Raw genomic sequence first — 20,751 nt, 5'->3', positions numbered from 1 at the left:
AATGGGAAAGGGTCAGAGAGACAGTGTTGGAACAGTGTTGGACTGTCTTGGGACAGCTGATGGATAAGATGATAGTTTGATGTGCAAAATATTTTCTAATCACCATCTCTTCAGAAAGTCAGAGTTTAACATATTCAAAATGTGGAACCAGCATTAATATCCAAAGCAACTCAAACCCTACTCTGAACTACAAGTCTCACGATAGTTCATGGGTTTACTTTTTTAAAGCCCCAGCTGCCAGATTCATGCATTGCAAAGCGATCTCATCTTTCATTTTAAAAAGTTATATTTCCACTTCTCAAAGCTGTGGAAAGAAGCCTGAAAAGATGAAGTGCCAGTATCCTTAACAGCTCCAAAGAGAGAAGGCAAATAAAAGGAATTCAAAGTACATTGGTTTAAGCCAAACTCATAATTTCTTTTTCCCAGGCCTAGCTCATGATTTTTGAGAACTGGCATTTGGAAATGCTGGAAACACAAAACTCTTAATAAGGAACAGGGGGGAGTTACTAAGAAGCTTGAAGAAAGCTGTAAGATTTGTTCACTACAGTAAAAACATGAGCATTAAGGAACCGAAGAGGGAGATTTGTTAAAGGCTACCAAAATTCTGGTACTTTCTCACACAACAATCAGCTCCACAGTCCCTGGTGACTGAGCTGTGCCTCTCTTTGTTATAGTTTTACCTTTAATTGTAAGTCAGCCTGCTGGCTGGAATGTGACTAACTCATTTTGTTTCCTGGGGAAAGAGAGGGGCCTTTTGGGGCTATAGAGAGCCTGATACCTGTGACCAAAACAATCAAACAAATACAGACAGAGAACAAACCCAGCTTCTGTATTAAGTGTTCATGGACTCGTTTATTTTGCTCTTACCAGCATCTCTGTGGTGAATTATGCTATCAGAAAGCCTTTTTTACTGACTTTCGGAAGTATATTTTTTTGATAAAGGAACAATTATCGAATTAATTTGTTTTTAAACAAGCTTTTCTTACAGGAATTTTTCTTTTTTAATGAGCTTGAGTAGCAAAAACATTCCATCAAGCTTCTGTTGATGTACTTAAATATGTCCAAATAAATAGCATATTTTCAAGTTAAGTAAATAACAAATCTGGATCCTGTTTAAGCCCCAAGAAAAATAATAATATTGTCTATCCATGCTGAGGAATATGCTATAATGTATTATATATGCTTTGAGATTGCTAGACAAAAACCTACATATGTAACAGAATATGACTGAAATTCAGTCAGACATGTTTTCCATTCCTTAGAAACTGAAAATCCACAGCAGATCTTCAATTCTCCCACTAGGACAAAAATATTTCTTTATTGCCTCTTGCCCATCCACCAGCTGAAAGGAGCTAACTCCTCATGCACACTCTTATCTCCACACAAGCTGTACACTTTGGGGAGCATATGCTGAATAGATTAAATGAGAAAACAAGTTGTTGCAAATTTTTTTTGCCTTAAAACATCCCAGGCAATTTTTGATGTAAGATAACCTTGCATTTGAGTAAAGGAAGAATAATTAAAAATATTTATTAATTTTCATGAAAGAAATTTAGTGTTTTGTGATCAATTTCAATTTTACTGTAAGTACAAAACTCAACTCCTCTAAAATTGCAAAATGTCTCATTGATAATACAGAGACAGAGACCATAGATCAAGCAATTCCTTTACCCAAGGTCTTTCTGTGCAGTGGTGGGAATTTATAGTCCTAAAATTCCCTGCCTAGCCTTTTCAAATAGACTATGGAAAGTAAAAGAATGTGTAAAATTAAGGAGGACACTGCTCACATTGGTCGTGTGATCACCCTGTGTGTGCATGCACAGCTGCCCCAGCGCTGTCCCCTTCAAATGTGCTGCTGCATTAGTGCTGAAATACAACAAAATGCAAAACATTGAGATGCTTAAGAGGCTTTTAAAGAAAATGCTGTGACAACTCAGCCTTGCACAGAGTGGTACCGTGTTTGACTACCTGAATTAGATTTAATCTGGCTCCCCCAGCGGTAATAATAATATAATGTGCTGTAAAAAGGAGTCTAAAAATCTTAAATTGAATCTCTATGTTTGCTAAGAAAGTGGCTTTGTCGGCTGTACATTACAAAATTTTAATATTTTCAGCAGGCAAGCAATACATCTTGTCTAGACACTGGTGAAATTTTCAGACACAAAATTATTTTAAATTCTAAAACAAATAATGCAGACTTCACCCCCCCATCCCTAACAGATTGTGGAATGTCATTTACTTTAAATTTGCAGCCAGACATCACATAGCCAGAGAAATTGCCTGTAAGAAAAATAGGCTGACACTTATCACTGCATTCCAGGGGGACCAGGGGGTGATGTCAGCTCTCTCTGTTTCTCCCAGACAATTGAGCGTCCTACAAATCAATAAAAACAAGGTTTATTGGTATGTTTGCTTTATCACACTTGAGCCACTTTCATTGTCCTAGTGACAAAGTCTTCACAAATTGAATCATTAAACACAGTAATTGTGTTTCAAATACATTTTAGAGAGAAGGAAGGGAAGGGAGGGTGTAAAAGATTATTTGCTGCAGTATTTACGGCTACAGAATTTAGGTTTGTAACAGTTTGCCGTACCTATATTTTATTTTTCAATATGGAAAAAGGAGTAGGGGGAGGGGACAGAGGAGGGACCCCAGTAAGTGGAACAAACTCAAATTTAGCCCAGCAAAGCTTTTAATATTTCGCTGAGCTAATGTTATATAAGGAATTTCTCAACAGCTCCTCGCGCAAAATGTCAAACTTATTTTAAAATTATTTTTGTAAAAATAGATGGGCTTGAAAAAAAAAAAAAAATTAAAAATTGCACCCTGGAGTCAGGATCTAAGGACTGTTACCATCCTGGTGGTTAAAATAATTCCTTCCCGGGTGTTGCTCAGTCCCTTACGCAAGCCTGTAAACTCATTTCGCCCCAGCACTCTTTAAATCTTTGTCGCTCTTTGCATATGTGGTTGTGATTTACATGCCACCCACATTTAAAGAGGTATTGACATTTTCAAGGCGGCTATTTTAGCCCCTGGATTTTTTAAATGGAATCAATCACACTTTATTTCTTCCCTCAGGAGCGCAGACCTGTGTTTGCGGCTCGCCCACCTCTCTCTCCGCAGCCCCAGGGGCGTCCCAAAGCCCCATGTGAACGTTCAGCATCCCCTCAGCGATTCCAGCCATGGATAGCGGAACCCCGGCAGGGCTGGGTGCCCCCGGCGCTGGGGTTTCGGCCTCCCTGCTCTCACAGTTGCTATGCAGGCCGAGCTCGGGTGTCAGAGCAAGAGAGGCACATTTCACAGGAGGGTCCAGCGCTGCGCACAGAACGGGCAGCGACCGGCGCTCGGGCCCGGCAGCTCCGTGCCAGCGGCTTTGTTGGGCTCAATGGCGCTGACTGGGCCCACGGAGCTCACATGGCTTCCGCACGCTCCAGGCCTGCCTCGGGACTACAGCACCGATTGCTCTGGGCAATGGCGTTTGGTTTTTTGTCTTAGCACCCTTGTGCAGCAGGGAGGGGATGGGGGCACAGCAGAGGTTCTGTGGCTGGAAAAGCCAGGCTTAGCTGCACCCACACAGCCACGAGTCTGCCTAAAGAGCCACCGTGCAGGTGACACTGCCCTTCCCCTGCGTGAATCAGGGAACGCGTCTCCCTCCCCTCCTTTGACCTTTGCATTTTTCTTACTCAATTAGCCTGAAATGGAACACGGTCATGCTTCCAGCTGCAGTTTCCTTCGAGCACAGAGGTATCAGACCTTTCCACGCATTATACAAATTGCACTTCATCGCTGAAAATCAAATCTAAGAGGCAATGATATCCACGTAAAAATACCATAAGGATGTACAAGTGCTTCCTACCCTGCACTGTCTCCTAAGATGAATAGAGGAATGTCAGTCAGGAGCTCTGGCTCCTCCAGCAGCTCTCAGTTTTTTGGGGCCCTTCCCCACATTCCACTGCTGTTGGGAGTGTCAGCAAGGCAGTGTCTTAGGGAAACCCAGCAAAGCACACTTAGTGCCCAGCACACATCACAGCGCTGATCTCCAGGCAGAGTGTCTGCAGACTCAATTCCATCTTGGCCAGCAGCAGAACTATAGCTGTGTCCTGATGTTTGGCAGGGATTAATTCAGACATCCTTCATCTCACACAGAAACAGCCTTATATGGGCCCTGCCAGAGATTTCGTTTAAAGACAGTTAATGGTTAGTGATCCACTTTGATCCTGCCAAGTGAGGGTGGACAGGATCAGTGGACTTGCTTGGTGACTCTTCTCCCTTTCTCTTTCTGAGGTAGTTGCTGAGGCAGGAAAAAGCTCCTGCTGTGTGTAGAGAAAATATTCTCCAGGAGCTCCCTGGTACCACTTCAAGTCTAAGGCAGAGCATCCTCCAGCCCACCATGCTTCCACCCAAATCTGCTGCTGCAGCCACCAACTGCAACCCATTGGTGATCCTGCAGTGACAGCAATTCTCTTCCCCCTCTGCTATTCACAGCAATGCCACTCATGGGCACTAACGATGATAAAAGTCTTCTTGAAACTTAGAGGGGAGGGATATAAGTACATTGTTCATGTGTGTGAAAAAATTCACCTGCATCTGGGTCATTCCTTCCATCAAACCATGCAAACCAAACTCAGCAAGCTCACGACAGACACATGGGCTTACTGATGGCTGCACCTTACGTTTTAAAAAGATTCTTGTGCAAACTGGCTCCCGTGGCTGTATTATACACCATTTATCTTGGAGGAGGTCTGCTCCAAAAGGAGAGTCTGGGTTTGGTGAGTCTGTCAGTGACGGCTCTATTTCCCAGTATATATTTACACTACCATCAGACTTGGTGAGTGGGTTTGCTGTCAAACTCGCAAAGCACAAACCTGACAGTTTGGTTTGAAGTTCCCTTCCCCACTCTTGGGTCGCATGAGAACACTGAATAGATGCATTTGCTATAGGTTATAGCAATCCTGACAGTAGTGAATGAATGACTGCTCCTAAAAAGTACAGCTTGTTCTGACATTATCTCTCCATTGCATTCTAAAAGTGGCTAAACCAGAGACATCCTTCCCCGTCTCTCCCCACCCCGCTGCCATTCAGCATCTCTTCTGGTTCAGCAGCCTGCATTTCCTCACTGATGTGAAGGGGCTATAGATTTACACCAGTGGGACGTGATGCCCAGTGGTAACATTTACAGCATAACAACCATTTATTTTTCCAGAGAAGTGTTTAGCTTATTGATGAAAGAAAAAGTATTCTACCCTCTTGTGTGTCTAAGTAGTCAACATCCCTAGTGAAATGAATAAAATTCTCATAATCTGTTCCGCTGGAGCCTATTTCTGTTACAACTGAAAGCAGGAAATGTTGTTGCAGACTTCCATGGGAGCAACGTTTGCCTCATGAAGAAGAATTGGTTAAACATTGCATAATTTAGTAACTCCTGACTTAAGAAAACTCCGAGACACGCTCCCCAAGAAAGCCACACTGTTTGTAGCTGGGAACAGCCTGGTTGGATCAGCAGCACTGGCAGCAATGAAAGACTCTAAAACATAGATATGAAAAATGATTAACTGACTTCATATGACTATTTGTGCTTAAAATTAGGGCAGGCACTCAAGAACTCTGCTGAATCAGGTCCTTGATTATTGGTACCAGTAATGAATGCAGACATTTGGGAAGGTATGTTTCATTGCTGCCATCATGTTTTATTTTTGGAGATGTTAAAGAAAGATATCAAGAAGATATAAAACAAGTAATTAAATTCCTGTTTTGTGTAATGCAGAGCAAATATTTGCTTCAAGTTTTATGGGCATCTTGCAAATCAAAATCATAAAGGCAGATGAGCTTTTGTTTAAAAAAGGCACGCTGATGGCTCAGCAGAAAATAATAAGAGTTTGTTTTTGGAAGAAAAAAAAACTGACATGAAGCACAAATACATTTCATTAGGTGACACTAATAGGGGCTGTCAGGTGCCTTCAGTAGCAGCAAACATCCTCTCATATCTCAAGATTGTGTGGAAGTCAAGAGCACAGACTTAGCTCAGATAAGATATTTGATTTGTGTTTGCTCAGGAAAATGCTCTGACAGTTTAGCTAAAAGGAATTTGTATTGAATTGGAGTAAAATTTGGACTAGATAACAGCCAAGAGAATACTGGGGCTGGGCTGGACCCAGCATTAGACAATGGAAACAAGCTGATGAACAAGTTACTGGGGAATATTTACTGAAGCACATTCTTTCTTTCTTTCTTTCTCACATGGACCTTGGAGAAAGTTAAATTCAAAATGCCAAAACTGCCTGGTTTGGACACAGTAAAAAAAAATGGTCTTCAAAAAGTACAATCCTACCATTTTCATTCTTTCTCTTTTACTTGTATTAACACTTTCTGACCCCTCTAAAATCTGCCTTGAGTTTGACCTACTCAGAAACCAAAGGAATACAAAACAGTTATTATGGTATAGTTTCAATACTATTTTCATGTTTAAAGGAGGGAGTAAGGACAAATACTTGGTACTGGAAGGGGCAGAGTTTGAAGCTTTGTAACTTTACCCTCCTCTCTCAGCTGAGCTCCCTGTCCATATTATAAATCCATGACTGGGCCTTTCCAGGAAGAGAAGGGAGGGCAGCCTGTGGTGGAAGTTTCTGGGTTTCCAGGTGTGTGGCAATCCAGCCACAGGGAATTCTAGAAGCACAAATTGAGAGCTTTCGAATTCCCACCAGGCAATGCTGGCATTCCTGGATTTAAATATTTTCCCATTTTAGAGAAAATATTTCATTTAGGTTGATCTGCTCCTATATCCATTATTTCCATAACATTTTATAAAATAAGGGAATTACTGCAAAAATTGTCCAAGATAGATTTTTTTTTACTTGCTCTATTTCAGATTATGCCCACATTAGATTTTCACCTCTCTGTTGACATTCCCAAGGTAGAAACCAAGGTTGGTATTGACATAATTTTGATATTTAACATACAGTTAGGTGCACAAGAAAGATCCCATAAGGAATAACTTGTTTTCCTCAGGTAAATTAACCCTGTGGTGGAGTAAAACACATCCCCTCTTTGCCTCTGAATTCAGCACTATAGATGACAAGGAGAAAAGGTGAGGTCTGTAAGAAGAGCCAGTGATTTTATCAGGGCAGCTAATGCAGACGAAAACAAGGAAATAAAACATACTAATATATTTTCTGCTGTTCTGTTCTCAAGAGGGTTGAAACAATGAAGTAGGCTAAGTAATGCACAGAGCAGACTGGATTTATAGCTGAAGGACCATCCTTGACCTGGCTGCATGGGCTGCACTGCCACCACTGCACTGCAAACCCACCCTGCTGCAGATTCCTCTGACACACCACAGCACCACAGAGTAACAAATCTGGCCATTAAGCATCCTCCCACTAGCACAGGAAATACTCTGCTGTCCCCACGGAGTAGGTAGGACAGACTCTCTGTCATAATGCCTTTTAGCATATGGTCAATGGACAGAATTTGGGAGAGTTCCAAGGAAATTTGTACTTCCCCAGCTTTTGCCATTTGTAACACCATAGTACTGTGCCCTGGGGGTAAATAATCAGCCCCATTTTCCTAATGAGGAAATTCATCCAAGGTCATATGCTAAGTCAGTGGCACTGCAAGCCATGAAATTCAGGTCATGGGCAGGAATTACCTCTGCTGTCTCTGCAGCTTAATTGCATTTCAGAAACTACATTTATTTGGTATGATAATACACCAGCACCTGTTGTAACGAGACAGTACAAGAACAGCAGCCAAAAAGAGGCAGAAATACGTCAAAGAAATGTGGTAAACAGTAGTAACTAACAGAAACTATAATAAGCTTCAGGAATTAGTAGCTAAGAATATTTCTGGGAAAGAGTATTATGGCAAAACAATACTGATCAAAGCCTGTAGACTCTAACCCTGCCAGTGCTTTCTTATATGTAGAATCATCTTAGAGGAATCTCAGCAAATTCAGTTTAGTCCCAAATTATAAGGTTATAAATAGTCTTTCAAAACTCTTTCTAAATGAGTCTACACCAGTTCCAAATGTGAAGCTACCAGAGGGGCAAGTGATCCTGAGTCAAGCCAAGAATTGGTCTTGTGTAAAACCAGCCATTCCTTCTCTTTATTTGGACTTTTTTTTTTTTTTCACTTGTCACTGATTCTAAATTTTTTTGTGCACGCTATCTGGTTAGTCTTAAATTATACAGAGCTTTTGCACTGTTTTCATTATGGATACCCAAATTCTACCTTCCTCAGTGCTCACTTTGCCAAAGCATCAAAGACCAAGAATGAAATGTATTATAAATCCAGGAGCAAATGCACAGAAACGAGGTGGGAAATGGCACTATCAGTAGCAACAAATCTAGTGCACTTAAAAGGTGGAACCTTTTTAAAGGAGGTATCTGGGTGGGGGTTTGCCTTTCTAATAAAAGGCACTATCATTTGAGCCATGTCACAAAGTCAACTAAATATATACGAGATTAATGATGCCTAAGTGAGTTCTTGAAAAATATTGAAAAGCAAGTCCTGAAAGTTCTTTACCCTCCCAGATCAGGCATATTCAATATCAGAGCTACTCACCAGTTTAAAGGCATTTTGCTGCTCTCACAGAATCTACTTACCTTGCAGAATGCAATTTAGCTGAAAGTTTGTCTGGGAGTTGAGTTTATTTTCTGGAATTTCTATTTTTATATCCTAATGGGGAAACACCCCTCCTCAGCCAAAAAAAGAACCCAGCAACCCACATTTTTTTGTGTCTAGCTACAAGTAGGCCATGCTTCTGAGCTTCCCACCACGTCCTAGCTCTGGTGCCTGGAATGATTCTTTAGGCTGCAGGTACAGCTACATTTAGCTCCTGACCCCTCTGTACTCAGAGTCTTGGTTTATTAATACACTTATTCTTCTCTTTCCCGCTGGCCTTATTGATTTCCCTTTACTGTGAAATACTGAGGTTATTTTCAAACCTGTCTTACACCAAAACACTTAACTTTTCCCACTTGCACTGTACCATGACAGACCTGCAAGTGGCAAGTGTGAGATATGAATTAAAAATCAAACCCGAAAGATGTACTGCACTGAAAAACAAAGAAAAGTAAAACTCTCATTATGCAATGTTTTTTCCTAAAGAAAGTTTTAGAGTAGGATGCATGCTAAGTTCATTTTCCAGCTCTTTCTCTCTCTTGCTTGTAACAACAGACTTTAGGGAGATGGATACTAAGTTTGTTAGAAGCAGCACCCACAACCAGAATAGTTTGATGGGAATAAATTGTTGTTTGTTACTGGAAAGGGAAGGGATGAGAGGCAAACCACAGGAATAAAACCAGGCACCAGATGTTTGAACCTGGAGGCTCAAGCTCATGGTAACACTGTCCAACTGTAAAACTGGCTTTGAACAGAATTAAATCCTGCTCACTCCGAAATGAAGACAAGAGACAAAACCATGAAGGCACAGTCATGCAGCCAGCTCAACACTTTCTGGACTTCTATGTGGATTTGATAAATTCCAAGCTTCCCTAAAAATGATTACACTTCCAAGTATAAATCAGGTTTAACTGATGTCCTTGTGCTGGTGTTAGAGAGATTTTGAAAGTGACTTTTTTCTCAGGAAAGAACACTTGTCAGGCTTTTAGGACCAATGTGTACTTGGAAAATTGTTATCACAGCTGCAAAAATGTCATTGTTCTTGAAATAACAGGTATATTCCATGGAATTTCTCCTTGGTACTATAGATCACTGCTGCAGGAGGCCTCTAAGCTGAAATGCCGTTGCTAGTTTTATTGCCTGTTTTAAGTAGAATTTCACAGAACTCTCTGTTCTGGATCTATCCCACCTGCTGGTATATTTTTGTTCCTAATGATGGGAAGGCTTGCAGCACATTAACCTTCCAGAAGAAAAGTATTTCATATTTCTGTACCACATCAGCAACAAGACTCGTGACTTACATAATTTCTCTATCAAAAAGAAATAAAAGCAGTGGTATAGATTTTAAATGGTGGAATAATGGCAATAGAGTCACTCTTGTTACCATCACAAGACATTTGTAGCAATAAATATCACTTAAACAGGGAATGTTAATGGATTAATTGTGTTTAAGGTGGTTCCATTCCTTGGAACACTCACAATATTGCACAGATTTCTCATCCAACTGCATTAAAACTGTGCTCAAACCCCTGTTCCCAGCTCACAGCCTGCTGCAGTCCCAGCCAGCAGTGGGATTTAGCCCTGGACATCAGGAAAACTGCTGGGACCTGCTCCCCAGGACACAGTGATCCTGCAGCAGGATCCTCCCTCTGCAGGGGCGGCGTGCTCAGAGCCCAGCAGTGCTGTAATGCCATGACTTCATCCCGAGCAGAGGATACTGCAGCATCCTCAGAGCCCAGCAAACTGCAGAGCCCACTCAGCAGCTTTATTGAATGCAGCCATTTATTTTACTTATTTTCAGAGTTACCAGTTGCTTTTTTCTTTCCTGTTGTCATGTTTGTGTCTGCAGTTCTTTACTGTGGTTGCAGAAAGAGGCTGGAAGCTCGGACCCCTGGGCTCTCCCTGCTGTGCCTCTGTCTGGCTGGCTATTTATAGCCTTTCTCTCACTAAATTGCAGAAGTGTTGAGTGTTTTGCAACTGCATTTTGGGGACAGAATCCTGAAATGTTTACTGACAGGCAAAATGTGAGTGAGATAGAGGTATTTTTTTGTCTCAACAGGAGTATATATGAAAATAAAATTTTAAAAAGCCTAAAATTATTTTGATCAAGTTTTAGGGTGGCTTTCATTCTATTAAGTAGTAAATTTTCAGAGGAAAAAACTTGCTATTTTCCTGCTCTGTAAGAACAGTCACTAAACCCATGTCTGCCAGTCCAGAGGACACAACCCGCAGGGCTTGCAACAACTTTCCATAATGCTGTGTAGAGAGAAAACGTAAATATAAGAGAAAATGAGAACTCTGCAGTTAAAACTCTCTAATTCTCTCTAATTCTGCTCCATCCCCACCACACCTCCCATTGTAACAGCTGTATCCATAACCAGGGAGTTTATTTTCCTTAGCTCTACTTTGATATTATTTAAATCTAAAGAAATCTGAAGTTTTAAATAACAGGGAGGACAAATTGTGCTTTCAGAGAAAGGGAGTTGGGACTCCTGCTTGAACAGATGTTAAGAATGTTTCTGAGTGTGCTAGACTCATTTACGAGTCTCTTTCACACATTTGAATCTTGGGGACATCAGCAGTTTGTTCAATATTTTCAGCCTCCATCCTAAATGCCACACTGGGAAATGAGAGGAGGGAAAAAAAAAAAAAAAAAAAAAAAAAAAGAGAGAGAAAAAGAAAAAAAAAAATAAAGGAAAAAAAAGAAAAAAACCACACACACACACACACACGCAGAGCCAATCTTCCATCAGTGTGACAAACTGCAAGCAAGAATCACAGCAAAATAGTCAAGCCAGACAGTTGGTAAGATAGAATCAGGCTGGAAAAATAGTGCAAGATGATTTTAACAGACAGATGAAAGTAGTCACCTTCTGGCCTGTGCTCCTGGGGCGAGTTCGCAAACAGAAGGTTCTCCCTTCCCAGGGAGGATGGAAGTGTCACTGGCTCAGCACTGCTCAGGCTGGCTGTGGGCTCTGCAGACATGACGTAAAGAGCAGCCTGAGCAGCACCTCGAGCTCTGATTCTCCTTTCTCCCAGCAGATCTCAGTCACCTTTAGCAATGCACTTGGGGTTCCTGGGCTGGAGATGCAGCCAGAAGACAAAGCATCCTTTTATACCAAGTTTATAGAGGGCACAGAAGAGAGGGGGCTCAGCTGTGTTCAGAACAGAGTGATACAAAAATATAATTAATGGCAGGGCACCAGTTTTGAATGAAAATAATTATGGGCTTTGGCAGATAATAAAACTCAACCATTTGAGTCTCTCCAAATCCCACTGATGGGCACAACTCTAGGAATGGACTAGCCAAGAAATAAGAAGGTTTTCCTCTTGTTAAAAATACCAAAAGGAAGGAAGAGAGGTCTCTATGGAGGCTTTGCAAGACTTAGTTTCTTTCCTGTTCAGCTTTTCTTCTGTCCTTTATTGATGCAAGCAGCTAAACTTGTAAAAGGTTTAATATTGGCAGTTATGAAATTCCTCATCAGATTACTGGAGATCCCAAAAGACCAGCTGCACTTTGTTGTTTCCACTGAGCAGACCACAAGCCATCAGCACTGAGTCTCCTTATCCTTTGCAGGGTTCTGTGCCTCAGCAGAAAGAACAGAAAGAATCAGAAAGCCCAAATACCAAGTCTTGGTTCACCAAGTGCCAAGTCTTGGTTCCAGGCAGCTATTGACCTGCCATACTCTTTTGAAAAAGTCATCTCCCTCATCCTTGCTTTGTTTCCCTTCTCATATTCAGTGTGTTTTGTTTCTGGAATAAAGTTTCCTGGGGTAGGTATTTTTGCACCCATGTTCCTCTAGGGATGACAGTTTAACTTTGCTTCTGCATTGAGCTACTGAAGAATCATTTTTTGTCAAGCATCCTTCTTTCCTCTCCTTCTGTTATAAAGCCTTCTGGTTTATATTAGAACACTAATAAAATTCTCCTGCCACTGCTAATTTCAGAAAGCTGAAGCTGGTGCACAAAAGGGACACTATCAGATAATTTGCTCTCCCTCCTACATTGACAAAATATAACACCAGTTTTATTTGTGTGTGATTTCCTGTTTTCAGCTGGAAGCATTTCACCAAATTTAAAACACTCCGAAAGAACTTCAACAAATATTTTTGTTTGGGTAGAAGGTTTCTTGTCCCTGGTGATTTTCCATCCTACTTTGAGGGCCAGCCCTTGAGCAGTATATTATCAGTGACATGGCACAGTGGTTGTGGATAATGGGGCCAATTTTGCTCTCAGGCAACCCCAGTGACTTCATTGTCTGGTCTATCTGATGAGAGGGTAGAGGCTGGTAGAATGACTCATCAAGAAAAAAAAAGAAATGGGAAAAAAAAGCAAAGGCAGCCAAGTAAAGACACAAGGCTGTCTCCTAAGGATAATTTAAATAGCAAGAGAGCTTCAAAATGCAGCAAGGAGCCAGAAATCTCTGCAGAATGGCTCTCAACAAAGAGCTGTGATGCTGTGCCCCACAGTGTGGAACAGAGGGTTATTTAGCTTTGGCTTTTTTGTTTGTTTGTTTTGAGGGGGGGTGGGTGCATCTCTTTTTGGCTTTTCTTTCAATAAAGGCAATCTCTTTTTTCTTGTTCCCAAAGAGCCAGTGTCTCCTCTTTCCTCTGAGCACCCAGGCCAAGGAAAGGGAGTTGCTTTAGCCCCCTTTCTGTGCATGTTAACTTGGGGCAATAGCAACTCCTCACAGTCACTGCCTTTGTTGGACACAAGCTTTTTCATTTCTGCTTCACGACCAGCAGGGGAGGGAGGGATTCTGCCCCTCTGCCCTGCTCAGGTGCTCAGGTGAGACCCCACCTGCAGAGCTGCCCCAGCCCTGGGCCCAGCACAGGGTCCTGTGCAGCTGCTGGAGAGAGCCCAGAGAAGGCACCAGGCTGGGCAGAGGGATGGAGCAGCTCTGCTGGGAGGAACGGCTGGGAGAGCTGGGATTGTTCACCTGGTCAGGAGAGCATTTGGGGTGACCTCATTGTGGCCTTCCAGTACCTGAAGGAACCAACAGGAGAGATGAAGAGAGACAATTTTCAAGGGTCTGGAGTGACAGGACGATGGGAAATAGCTTCAAACTGAAAGTGAGGAGGTTTAGTTCAATATTAGGGAAAAATTCTTACCTGTGAAAGTGCTGAGGCCCTGGCACAGGGTGTCCAGAGAAGCTGTGGCTGCCCCAGCCCTGGAATTGTCCAAGGCCAAGTTGGATTGGGCTTGGACAACCTGGGATAATGGAAGGTGACCCTGCCCAGGCCAAGTGGAACAAGATGGGCTTTGAGGTCCTTTTCAACCATGATTCTATATAATGAGTCTATTCTATTATTACTTCATTCTCAGGAAACAGAAGGCCCCAAACAAGGTCAGGATCCCTCCTGCAATGCACTCTGCAAACCCCTGCTGGGAGAGAGCCCCAGTTCTTAAAGCATTTAAATAGATACATCAATAGAACAGAGAGGAATAAAATGGCTCACAGCCAAATTAGATGAGCAAGACATTTAAATTTCCAGTGCTCCAAGTCTTCTGCCCAGTGAACTTGGTTCCAGCTCCTCCCTCAGGGGTACAATACAACCTGGTGGGAGAAGCAGCCCAGGATAAACTATTCTGCCTGTCTCTAAAAACATTTTAAAATGTCTTTAGCCAGAGCTGGCTGGGAGTTGTCTGGTCACTAGGATCACCAAAAGACTTAGGGAGAAAAGCTGCAATATTTTTCCCCTGAGAGTGGGAAAAATTCTGCAAGTCTTTCATTTTCTCAGTTCATCCCACTGCATCTATTTACTCAACTCAGGAAGATTTGAAGGAACATGAGTAAAGGACTGGAAATTTACACTGAAAAAGAATCAGAGTAATTAAGCATCAGGAGAGCCAACACCACAAGAAACAACAAAAAAGGAAAAATACTTGTGGGTACTTAGACTGATTCTAATTAATGTTTCAGTTTTTGAAAAACATTCCCAAGCTAGAAGTTTTTAATGTTACCTCAGGTCCACTTAAATTTTTTTACAGTACCTTTACAAAATCCTGAAAATAAAGATTTTTAATGGGATTAAGAGTCAGAAGAGCAATAACAATGCTGAAAAAGATGGACAACAGAACATTCATAGACTCAAAGTATCTGAGGAGTCATGCTCTAATGTACGAGATGCTTGAGAACATACTGTTGGTATTCTGCAGTTATTTAGATAATGTTCTGATTGTGGCTTGAAATCAGTAATAACAAGCCATATGTTCACTTTTTCTGAAAAATTATTCTTTATTAATTCTATCAATAGTTACTCCTTGAATTTTAAGGCGAAAAGCATCTAATTTGTGCCTATGGTATTTAAATAAATTCCAGTTTACTTTAAAGGTCAGAAAATACTATAAGGTCTCTTCAGAAGATTTCTTACTATGAATCTATTGGATACATCTCCAAACTTAATTCCATTTATTATTTTATGTACCAGTAACAGACACATAAATCTGTCTTGATTTAACTTGAACAGAGATTTCCCTCTACAAAATCCTCCTCAAAAAGGAGAGAAAATACTACATGAAACCCACAGCTCCTGCCAACCCTAACCCTTATCCATTGGTTTTAGAAGGAATATCTCAATTTATGAAGCTGGAAGTCCAGCTGTCCACTACCTTGGCCTTCATACGCAGATAAAATCATCCTAAAGGATGAAGAGAATCTATCCCAACAGCTGCGAACCCAAGCACCTGGACTAGGTTTGGCCATACTGCCAGCTTGGGGACCTAAAATCATGACAGGGGGATGCATCCCCTCCAGGCAGGGGATTATTCTACATCTCCTTCCACCCAATTTATGTTGAGAGAGGACCAGGTTAAGTGGTTTGACATATTTCATCTCATCCTCAAAACAGAATTCTACTACAGATAACTACATTCAGTTTGAAACTCAGTCCTTTCATTTAGAACAAAACTCAAGAACAACAACAACAAAAAAAAACCCAAATAGAAATGCAGCACTTGGTGATAATCTCTCTCTAATCAAGGACACTTACTGTTTGAAAAATCTTGAATATCCAAAGTAATGATCCATGTAGGACAGAAACCCCAATGTTCTCAGCACAGTAAAAGACAATGCTTAACAAATAATAATAGTTATTACTAAGTCTTATGCACCATTGCACTTTCTAATACTGCCTTGAAGTGAAAAGGACACGATGACGTGATAAAAAAGCTGTTCCCAGGCTATTTCCCTCTCTAATGGAATCCCCAAAATCCAGAAATATCAGACAAATCCTTGTTTGGGGACATTCCCTATTTGTTTCTCACTAAATTAATTTAAAATTTATTTCAGAGAAATAACCCCTCACATTAATGTGACTCACTGAGTACACTGTGTGCCAAGCAGGATTGACACACTGGAGATTCCCCTTCATTCTAAATCTCCAAGGGCAAGGGTAGTGAGGCAACATGGGGAAACCAGAGCTTTGTTCATTATTGTGGCAGCCAGGTACCAGCACACAAGACTGAGATTAGAATGAGATTTCATTCAGCAGGAAAATGAAAATCCTCCCAAAGCATTCAGGATGCAGGAAAACCAAGTGCATCTGTTCTACCAGCACAGACATTTGGTTTTTGGATTATTGGGTACCTTCTAACAGACTGGGGAAGTGCTGTAAAATCTGTCTCAGCTCCCTGTGGAAGCAGCAGGTACCCCCATGCTGGGGTCCCTGCCGGGGAGGAGCAGGGAATGCCCTGGGGCTGCTCCAGGCTCAGCCGTGTCCTGCATGGACACACGGACACGGCCGGACAGGCAGCAGGGGGACAGCGACTGCCGGGACCACAGGGACACTGCACAGCCACAGCGACAGGGCACGGCACCCACCGGTGACGGTGACGGTGACGGTGACGGTGACGGTGATGGTGACGGTGACAGTGACAGTGACAGTGACAGTGACGAGGGCCGAGCGCTGAGGATGGAAACCCAAGGAGCCACGCGCTCGGCGGCACACGGGAGCAGGGTGCAGATTAGCTGCAAGGTCAAATAAACATCATAAAACATTGCCTAAGCTGTCAATTAAAGAACAAACAAGCTCATCATAATTATACAAGATAATTGTTATCTGCTGGGTGTTAATTAGATACTTTTTATCAGAGTTGTTGTCACTGAATGGAGAGTAAAACTGGTCAAAGTTATTTTTTTCTAATTGAAATTATTTCATAACTAGTTTTGTTCTTCCTTCAGACGAGACTAACATCTTGTTTTCCCTGGGTATGTTTTCTTAATTGTACTCCTAAGAAGCTTTAAATTTTCAAAATAAAATTACATTACTGTGTAACTGAGCTTAGCAAAGAAAAGCATGTGCAAATAAAGATATAAAAATAAAAATTCTAAGCAGTATTCTCACTTTAAAATAGAAATAAAAATAATTTTTTCCTATACAGTTTTAAAAAATAAAATGTTCCATTTAATTAATTTTAATTTAAATGGAAATCACAACACTCCAAATGATAAATAAGGACTACACTGCCAGAGAGATCAGTGCAGGTATTGAGCAGTGCAGGGTAGATGAGGCCCAGTATCCAAGGCAAACACTTTCCTGAAGGGTTTCTCACTGCAGGAGACAGGCTTTGGAAAATGCAGGTGAAGCAGACAAGATGGTCTGGGTCAGACAAGATGGTGGTGTGGAACCACCTCAGTGTCACAAGGACAGAGCAAATGCTGGAAAACACACACGTGTGGAAGTTCTGATCAAAGACTGATTAGTAAAATATCAGCTTGAAATAAAAGTAAGGGGAGAAAGAGAGGAGGAACCTTAGAGTGTCACACACTGGCTTCCCCCATTACAGCAAGCCTCCCTCCATGCCTTTTCCTCCTCAGAATTCACTGTTTATCTCTCCAGGAAACAGTTGCCCTAATGTATCACTTTCTGGTGAGAAGAGACAAATGCCCCATATTTATTCAATCAATAGAAATATCTAAACTTTCAGCCATCAGGGCAGGGGCCTTTTGTTCTCTGTTTGTACATCACCAAATACAACAGGAACTTCCCGACACTATTGTGTGGAGCAGCAGCAATAAAAAGGAGAGTCAGTAGGCCAGCAGAAATATCAACCTGCTTCGTTTCAGGATTGGTTCATTATGAAGATAACCAACATTTATTTCATAAGATAAAGAGCTTGATATAATTTGTATTGGGTTTAGTAAGAAAATCCCAGAATTTTTTGAGGAGAACAGTGGCACAAAGGTTTACCACACACAGCCTAAAATAGTGTGAGAAAGGAACTGACTTAAACTTGAATAATAGTCATTAACTCAAAACATTGGGAAATGCATTCCTTGTAAGAACAGAGCCACTGGAGCCTTGCCCAGTCCTAAACAAAGAGTAGCAGTTCACAGCTGTAGGGGACATAGTGTGGGTATACACTAAGCTAAGGTTTAAAATATACTTGTGGTTTGCAGCAAACCTGGGGATTCCTGGGACTGTTGGGAAACGACATTTCAGGTTGCCTTCATTTCTCTCCTTGATAACAGCATTTCTCTGGAGTTCTTTTGTCATCTCTGCTTAAGTGATTGAGCAATTGCATGGTTCAGCTTTATACTGAAAAAAATTAGGAATGAACATCTTCCAGAGCTATATATGCATGGAAGAGTATGTGCACTCACTGACTATTTCAAGCAACAGGGAGGGTTTTCATGGCAAAGGTGTTGAGGACAAATTCCAAAAAGTGCTCCTCTAATGCAGTAACAAAGTTCAACGTGACTCATGTGTGCAGGTAATTGACACTATTAACACAAACAGAAAATTTGAGGTCACTACTGGCAAGCAGTATAAAAATCAGGTTTGTTTTCTATGAACACTGAAAAGGAATTACAAGAAAGGAAAACTGAACAAAGATCAGGTTAAATATTTAATATATACATCTATATTTAATATTCATCCGACAATGCCTCATTCATAGCTTAAGCAACCCAAATGTATCACAGGTTGAAGACATTTCCTCTTGTTTCACAAGTTAAACATTATAATACAATGTCCTTTTTTCCTTCCTTCCTACACTAAATGTCTGTTATTGGTAGCAGCAGATACACCTCATACTCAAGTGAAGAGCTGAGACCTTTCATATCTACAGAGTTAAATGAACTCAGAAAAACTGGATAAGAACTTGGAGTAGAGACTATAAATCCTTTGAACTGTGCAGAACCAGACCCAAAGCTTAAGTGAAGCTAATGGCATGATCCAAAGATTATTGAAAGCAATGAGAACCTTTCTCCTGCTGGATATTGAGAGATTTTGGATCAGCAAGATGAGAAGCAGCCAGACATTCAGATTAAAAAACTAATCTGGAGAGCAGACAGCAGAGGAGGGGATAGAAATAACAGCCAGCAGAGCCTGTTACCTTTCCAGATTCTTTACAAGTTTGGTCTAAAACAGAATTGCTCCTTCACACTTGGGCTTCTGGCCAAAGGAGATTTTCAAAACCATTTGAGATAAGAGGAAGCAGGCATCTGTCACAGGGCACCTGGATGTGCTCTGGGATGAGTCACTGACAGGAGGTGCCACAAGAATGGAGGAAGCCAAAGCCATCACTGATGGCTCTGCCTCCCTTCCTCCCTTCCCTTCCTGCTTCTGGCGGTCCAGTCTTCCAAAAGAGCGATACTGAAAAATGCCCTTTCTCCAGAAATGGCCATGTTTGGTACCAGAAATATCTCAGGCACATCTCTAACACTCTTCTCATGAAAGCCACCGAGCCCTGCAAAAGGTAACTGAAGGGTTTCTACCTTCTCCACAGAGGATGGCACATTCCAGGGAGATGGGTGGACTCTCTCAGGAGAGAATTTTGTGTGTGAAAAATACTTTGAGAGCCAATCTGGAAGACAGTCTGTATTTTTATATCACAGTTGGAATAATGCAGGCAACAGAATGAAATTCTTTATAGCAGAGGGCCCTAAGGTGTTTTAGCATCAAGAGTTTCTTCCCCTTTTCTCCTCCTATATAAAACACCTGATTTAAATGTCATCTCTTTGACCCACTCAAGAAAAGATCAGTTGTTCTGCTGTCCTAAAAATACATCTATGTACCAGATTTCTGGAAATTCTGCAGCATTGTAATTTCAGACCAGAAACACAAGAACATGAAAAGACAAAAACAAACACTTGAGCTCCAGAGCTCACTTGGAGACCCTGACATTTACAGAAAAAGGAAGATGCAGCTGCAACCACCAGTTTTGAAGGCAGCATCAGGGAAATCAATAGCAGACATAAGATGCCACCTTAGCACTGCACATACTGCAACGATGAAAAATCACCTATTTAGTGCTGACGGAAACCTTTGCAACCTAAAGAGTATAAATGTTGCTGCGTTTCTGCTAATTCAACAGCAGCAAATCTTTCACATGTCTGTGACACACACAGGATAGCAAACCCTTCCCAGAGATGCTGTAAGTGGAAATCTTAGTTATCATTTGCCTGCACTGGGCTTGGAGCACCTCCACTGTCCTGCTGCTCCAGCTGAATTTCTCCTTTCTCAGTAGCTGGTGAGCTCCTAGGAGAGCAGCTCCAGTGCCTGTGTTTAGGGAAGAGAAACCCAGAATTCTGGTATCAAACCCAGCCAGGCTGGGACAGAGCACCTCGAGGAGAGCAGAGAGGAGATCTGGAGAGTGTCACACCCAGCCCGTGCATCCCTGGCTGGTGAATAAAACCCAGAACTGGTTAACAAATGATGTAAGGGTTTTTCTTGTCTCCTGAAAGTGAGATTGTTGCAGGTTAAGTTCTACATGTAACATTTCAGTCCACCTGTGCAGCGCTGTGAATTTTTTTCCACGGGATGTTTAACATAACACCTACCTCATGCTCCACTAATTATGATTTCACTCACGCCATTGCCTTCCTATTCATCATCACTGGTGGCCATTAATGTAACCTTTAGCATGGCCATGCTGTAATTAGGTAATTGCTGTTATTTTGGAATGCTACTGGAAGCCTTCCCGACACAGAACTTATTTTTGCTGCAGGACTATGGCAGTGACCTGCAGAGGAACTGGCTGATGATAAGGTGACTAAGCCTCTTTACAGTTTACAGACTAAGTTTACAGATTTAATTGAACATTTGTACAAAATAGAAGAATTCAGTATATTGTATAGTAGATATTGTTTAGTCTAGTGCACTGATTTATGCTCAAGTGGGATAAAA

At 41.6% G+C, this 20,751-nt stretch overlaps 1 long non-coding RNA gene across 1 annotated transcript in view; it reads right to left on the bottom strand.

Moving 5' to 3' along the window:
* Positions 1 to 2,087: 2,087 nt before the first annotated feature.
* The window catches only part of LOC137484274 (uncharacterized), a 113,935-nt gene continuing 95,271 nt past the window's right edge, over positions 2,088 to 20,751 (bottom strand). Inside the window, exon 2 of the long non-coding RNA XR_011004810.1 lies at positions 2,088 to 2,374. This is a non-coding gene — a long non-coding RNA (uncharacterized lncRNA). The remainder of the gene's footprint in view (positions 2,375 to 20,751) is intronic.

This window comes from Anomalospiza imberbis, chromosome 17 (genome assembly GCF_031753505.1).
Source record: "Anomalospiza imberbis isolate Cuckoo-Finch-1a 21T00152 chromosome 17, ASM3175350v1, whole genome shotgun sequence".
Lineage (NCBI taxonomy): Eukaryota > Metazoa > Chordata > Aves > Passeriformes > Viduidae > Anomalospiza > Anomalospiza imberbis.
This window is presented reverse-complemented; position numbering and strand designations above follow the sequence as displayed.